Source organism: Oryzias melastigma, linkage group LG14 (assembly GCF_002922805.2).
Source record: "Oryzias melastigma strain HK-1 linkage group LG14, ASM292280v2, whole genome shotgun sequence".
Taxonomy (NCBI): domain Eukaryota; kingdom Metazoa; phylum Chordata; class Actinopteri; order Beloniformes; family Adrianichthyidae; genus Oryzias; species Oryzias melastigma.
In genome coordinates this window covers 25046450-25053561 of record NC_050525.1, presented here as the reverse complement: position 1 = coordinate 25053561, position 7112 = coordinate 25046450, and the positions used below count along the sequence as shown (strand labels likewise).

At 36.3% G+C, this 7112-nt stretch overlaps 1 protein-coding gene across 10 annotated transcripts in view; it reads left to right on the top strand.

The window, feature by feature from the left end:
- The window catches only part of ncam1a (neural cell adhesion molecule 1a), a 368133-nt gene that overhangs the window by 338895 nt on the left and 22126 nt on the right, over positions 1 to 7112 (top strand). The window lies entirely within an intron of this gene.

The following is a 7112-nucleotide window of genomic DNA, read 5'->3' as shown; positions in this document are numbered from 1 at the left end:
CACAAAGGCATGATCCAGTATTCATGAATGTGCTATGCAGCTGCTTCCCAGCTCCCCGTCGAGCATTATGAATGTGTTAAAGATGCTGTGTGCCTAATCTCTGGATACATGACGAACGGAGAATGAAATGTTGATTTGGGGTCATTTGTTTTTTTTTTTTTCCTTTCATACTTTTCACATAATATTATACTCATTTTTCAAAAGGCATAATGTAACCGCCTTGTCAGACAGGTTGGAGATGTGTGCAGATAAATGCTAATCATGTTGTGTGATACCGTGTACATACTCTTTTCAAATTGACATTCAAAGAAGTATAACAAGAAATCAGCTGTTATTTTGACAGTTCATATTCTCTTTTTACCTGAAAGCGGAGATGTGTTTAAAGAAAAAAAAATACAAGAGCTGTTCAACACTATTAAAAAAACAAAAATTCATTTTCAAGAATGTGAAATTATTTTATCCTGAGATGTTTTTGTAAGTGCATATCAGTGTGTTTCCATGTAACCGATGTAGGTTTGAAATAAATTCTTTCTTTTCCTTTGGAGACGGAAATGGCTTTCTGAAACTGAATATCGACGTCGACGGACTTTTTTCTGGCGCTCTTTGTTTCCCTGGAGCTTTTAACAAAAAAAATGTCTGTATTCTGAATTCATAACATCATAAATGACTGTTAAAACCCAGAGAGTAAACGCTTGGTGTTAAACCGAACTGAAGGGGGTCAATTAGGAGAACCAAAAAAAATAAAAGAGGAGGGTTTAATTGATGTGGAGGCTGTGCAGCAACACACATGTATGGCTGTTTTTAATGTGCTACTGTAGCCGACTGAGCCTTTTTTTTTTTTTTTAAACTGTCCCCTTTGTGCAGAAGCAGAACACGCTGAGAGACATCTAGATTTTTTTTTTCTTTCTTTTGTAAATGTGCAGGTAAAAAAAAACAAAAAAAAGCAGAAAAAATGCAGAATGCTCCCAGTAGGAGAAACCTTTTCTGAAATATTCTTCTGATAAATATGACAAAAAAAGGGTTCGGACTTCATGCTGTTTTCCTGCTTCATGTGGAAAAAAATGACATTAAAGCAGATGTGAGAGTTTTGGTTTTAAGGCAGAAATCCTAGACATTTAAAAAAAAAAAAGACATTTATATTAACATAAAATGACAGCTGAAGACCCACTCCGATCAAAAAAAAGTTATTTTTCTAGAACATATTTTTAGCAGAGCTGTTGTAGTGAATTCAAAATTCACTTTCTGGGGTGTTCCGGATCAGGGATAATCCACATTATTAAAACCAACTGTCTGTCCACACTGAACGCAATCGGCGTCAAATTCATGTACTGTACACCGTCTTTGTTTTAACATGCGTCAAAGTTGCAAAAGTCTGTTAACCTGAAGCTCACGCCGCGTGTGGGAGGAGCTTCTGTCAAAAACCTTTCTCAAACTCATCATGATGATACTTAGATGAGGTTTATCTATTTTGAAAAGCTGAATAAAAGTACACATCTCCGTGTCTGAGTTCAGATCAGTGAGGAGATGCTCCGTAACAAGAACGCACCGTCAGGGGACGGCAGTACGGCAAGCCAAAAGGGTCAAAAGTCACAAGGAAAAGCAGGCATGGCAGTGGCTCACCTGCACATGCACTATAGATAATAATAATTATTACATTTTATTTTTAACTTTTTTATTTAAGATTTCATTTGGACATGGGGGGGCAAGGGACAAATTGCATAATCATTCTTTTCTCTCAGTTTTTGTAGATTTGATCTCCAGACATGTAAATTGAATCAGAAATTACATGTTTTTGTTTAAGTTCAAAGATGTGTGAGTGTATATTTATGCTTTGAAATACTTCATATATGTTTTCTCAGATTTTTAAAGCGTTTCAAAAAGTAATTTTATTCTTTAAAGGGTAACCAAACCCAAAAGTAACCTTTTTTGGCTGTTGATCTCTATAAATGGGGCTTTAAAAGTGCTGTCCTTTTGTCAGAGTCAAATATTTCTGACAAATTGAAATAAAACTGTTTAATTCTTCAAAATATAGTCAAAACTGCCTGTGTGCTGCCCCCTGCAGGTTGAATTGAGTTATTAGCGTTAAATTTTTTGATTGTTCAAACCATGTAAGTTTCAGAAGTCTGACATCATGATCTGCAGCACCAGTAATGTTATCAGTCCTGCCCCCAAGCCCCGCCCCTCTGACTGGATTTTCAAATTTCGGTTGTGGGTGGAGTCAGCCTCCAACTTCCTGGTTTGGTTACCCTTTAATCTTCTGGTCGATGAAGACATTTTGGAAAATCGCAATTTTAGAGGAACTGTGGATCCGATAATTTCACATGACACGCTCAACTTTAGATGAGTTATGTAATTGCACAGCTAAGTGTGATATCGGGTTGTTGGTCATGTGACTCATATAATTTGAAAAAAGTTTCCCATTGCCATTGTGCAAAAAACTTGTTTTTCTTTAGTAAAAATGAAAGTTTTTTTTTTTTAATGACTGTGTTTCCATGTGGCAATTTTATTTTCAAATAAATGCATCTATGTTTTGAGAAAAAAAATGATCAGAAGTGCTATTTTGAGCTTAAGTTTCCTAATATATGTCCTCCATCATCAGAAAAATGCATAAAAAGAGGTTAAAAACACAGTTTTTATCAGAGTGGGTCCTCAACGTTCTGTCTTCGTTGAATCAAAGCTCTTCTTAGGCTCTGTGCTTTGACACGTTGTAGAATGTCAATTATAGAAGGAAATCTAATATTTGAGTTTAAATCCAACATTGCAGAAGCTTGTCTGTTCCGGGCATTTTTAAAAACAGCCATCCATGTGGAGGTTTTGCTCAAAGTCCTCACAGTTTCTTTTCATTGACACGTGTGTCCCTCGCTGAGCTGTACAGCTCATCAAAACCTGCAGAAGATGATCAAAACTGACCGACAACATTTCAATGTGTGAGAATTAATAAAGCATTAATACATTTGCAGTAACCATACAAATGTCAATTGTGATTTATTTCTGTCGTCTGTCTATAAAAAAGCTTTGGATTGTCTTTTGTTTTATAGGATAAACTGGATGTTTTCTTAAAATCTTGTTCTGTCTGGCCACAGCTGAGGTAATATTCCAGTGACGGTGTGTGTGCAGAGGTGTTTATTGTGACAAGACACATCAATGAAAATCTGCTTGTGTCGCATTGAAGACAGTTTTGTCTCTTGATTCAACCAGATCCTCAAAGCTTAAATGTCTTAATTCTGTTTGAGTGGATAGTTTGACGGTAACATGTCTTCATTTTAGCTCCAATTTGAACAAGAAAATGTGTGAAAATGTCAAAATAAGCAAACATGTTTTCTCCATCTGACTGTATATGAGAACTGGACTGAGTGAGTGTGATGTCACCCATAGAAAACTGATTACTTTTAGCTTTAACAAAATAAAGTCAACTAAGCAGCGGTGCGGACACCGCCATGTTGGAGCCTGATGCCATCAAGCAGTGATTGGTCTGAGGCAGTCTGAGTCAATATTTCCATAGCAACCGCTCTGGTATGGAGCTAAATTGGGGCCAATATTATTTAAAACCCAAATAAAACAAATTGAAAAGAATATTGGTGTTTGGCCAAAAAAAAAAAAAAAAAAATTAAATATCAGCAAAATTTCACTATTCTGACATAAACTTCATTATTTTCAGCTTCAAATCTTCAGTTTTTTTTTGTTTCAAAACTCAAAATTTCAATTTAAAAACTTTTTTTTTTCTGTTTCAATTTTTGTTTTCACTTTTCAACTCTTTATTTTCATTTTCCAATCTGGAAACTTGTGACTCGACTTGGGACTTGCTGGTCTTGACTTGTGACTCGACTTGGGACTTGCTGATCTTGACTTGTGACTCGACTTGGAGCTTGTTGGTCTTGACTTGTGACTCAACTTGGGACTTGTTGGTCTTGACTTGTGACTCGGCTTGGGACTTGCTGGTCTTAACTTGCTACTAGACTTGGCACATGCTGGTCTTAACTTGTGACACGACTAGGGACTTGTTGGTCTTGACTTGGGACTTGACTCAGAGTTGAGGACAAAGACTTGAGACTTACTTGAGACTTGCAAAACAATGACTTGGTCCCAACTCTGCTATCTAGTCCCCTGGACTAAAAGCAATTCCGACACCACGCTCACTACTTTTTTCTTTTTTCCTAAACGGCAGATATGACGTCACCAATTTCACAAAGTGAAAATCTAATCAATACAAACATTTGACGACATCTATTTATGAATCCACTGTGTTCTGATGATGAAAACGTTGATGGTTTATTTAACAAAATTACATTTCTATACATTTTTTCTCAATAATTGTTCAAACGCAATGCATTATGGTCTTTATTTACCAACATAGTGAGCATCAATGCACTTATTTTTTCGCAAAGACTTCTGGGAAATTTCTAGGGCACTAGATTTTGAAGTGTACATTCAAACAGCACTAAAATAGAGCAAACGCTCTAGATTGTGAGATAGTGAAGGAATTCAGACGTAGCCTGTGTTTTATGCCTTCTTGGAGCCACCGTACTTCCTGTTTGGAACGCCAGGGAGGAGGGGTCTCTCAGTCCTGTTCTCATTTACTGTCAATGGTTTTGTGTATTTTTACTGGTTGAATCAGTACCATATAAGTACAATGAAAAGCTTTATTTCCAAATGAGAAATGGGAGAAAAACAGTTTGATCAAATTATATATATATTTTCTGTCATTGTCCTATTAAATTGCCTTCTTCTCTGGACTCCAGCCTGCCTTTATGGTTCTAAATTAGTCTTTTTTAAAACTATTTCTATGTTGTTCATTTCTACGTAAGTCCTGTCATTGGAAAAGATCTGCTGATGAGACTCTCACTGTTCTGCCGGTCTGTTCCTCTCGTCATCCATCACTGCCTGCTTACTTTTGGGAGTGTTATTGACTAATTGTCTGTATCGCGCTTACTTCACATCTTAAGAGCTCAATGTTCCTCTCCACTGCTTGTTTATAAGCAGATGACATAAAGGAAGAGATTCATCTTTTAGTCCAAACATATTTTTATTTTTCTCACATTTCAATGTGAACACACATGGTTTCATTAGAGGTGAAACCGTTCATATTTATAGATTTCAAGCAGCCTTTATACATTTGAATTACAGATGTTTTTTTTTTTTTTTTGTCCTAGGTGTTCAATAAAAAGTGTTATGGTTTGTCCGTGTGAGCCAGTGTTATAATTCTGGATAAAAAGAACACTTTGTCCATCGTTGGGTCATTTGAGCCACAAATACTTTAAAGATGATTGAGAACAGACAGTGCATCGTTGTTGTAGAATGACCAAGAAGTTGAAAAAATGAACGAGATCTGGTGATTGAAAGTGAAAAAAATGTAAAACATTTCAAAAATCAACACAGCAAAATGTGATAAACTGACAAACCATTTAAGAGGACAAGGAGGAACTATTGTGCACCCAGCAAGGTGAATAAGAAGAGAAGTAAAGAAGTATCTTGGAATGTCACTCAGGCAGCGTGTTGCTCGGCAACACAGGTCACAGAACTTAACTTCCAATCTCTTTTTGATTAAAATGAAAGTTTCCAAATGATAAAGGGTGACCTGCACGGGCTTTGCTTTAAAACACTCGTTCACTGAATCCATTTTTCAGGCTTAAATTAAAAATTTTGTCAGCTGATAAACACAAACGAAATAGTCATAGAAACAGCATCCGGGTTTCGGAGGATTAAAAAGTTTGGTACGCTGATCATTACTGAAACGTTGTTTTAGTAGATTAGTTAGGAATAAATCGGAGACCTTAATAAGGATTAAGGATTGTCATTTTTTTATATAAACTGTTGAAATCACAAGAAATGAGATGAAACATTTTCTTTAAAGGGCCTCTATCATGCTATTAGCCTTTCAGAGTAAACTAGATCCATATAAATGATCATATATTACCTTTAGAACACTAAAAAGCAAATTTTTTATGAAGTATAAGTTATTTTCTCAAGTTCTTTTTCCTACCTAAAAGTAAGGTGACTCAATCTCTGAGACTCCGCCTCTCACTCCTTGTGGGTACCACCCATTTCAGGACGTCCACCTAGAATCGGCCTCAGCAGCGTGTCTGTGTTTCACCCTCAAAAAATTAAAATGAAAAAAAAAAGCTAAAATGAAAGCGTTTTGCCCAACACCGCTAGCTCCGCGGAGAAAGTGGGTGTGTGTTTTGGCCAGGGGGCAGAGCCAGCAGTGCAGACTCTTCTTGGAAGGGGCTGTTCTCTCACATTCATTCATATGAATATATGGACTGGCGCTCAGAGCTCATTGTTTTAGTGGAATGGAAGCAATGAACGGAGCAAAACATTATAATACTCTTAAAAGCTCAAAAAAGTTGTTTTTGAATGAAATAGGCCCTTTAAGATGGGAAAAGAATCCCACGCAGGCTTAGATTTTTAAATTTAGCAGGTTTTCCGGAGTATAAATTGCATCACAGCATAAGTCCGAGGGGAAAATATATATAATAAAGAAGAAAAAAACATATGTAAGTCGCTCTGGCGTATAAGTTGCACTTTTCAGAGGACAGTTTAAAATGTTTTTTACGGCAATCTTTACCCTCTACTGCAGGACTAGCATCTGAGTGATAAATAGGACTGGGTTGATAAAATCAATTAATCATTCGGAATCAATCTAAGCTTAATAGTTCAATCATTGATCCATAAAAGTAGATTGATCTTAAGTCTGGTAGCTTGATGCTAACGTATAATGGGATTACCCACAGGACAGCTAATGCTAACGCTCAGTTGATGTAGACATACTTCGCACCGTTTTTTGCTCATACTTTCTTCTTCTTCTGGAATTTTGTGTAAGGCTATAGCGCAATCGCCACCTAGTGGCTAAACTGAAACATCCTCCAGGAGAGGCAGAACAATTGTTGGAGCTTCTCCGTTTGAGAATCAATGTAACACTGAATGATTAATATAAATATCTTCAAAACATATATATAGATTATTAATGTATTTCTAAGTGTGTAATCTCAAATTGAATTAAATAGAATTTAGACCATATAGGATCAAAAAGAATCAGAATCGAATCGTCTTGTGAATCAAATCAAAAGGATTCTGAAAATGATTGGTGATGCCCCCCCTGATGGCGATGCTTT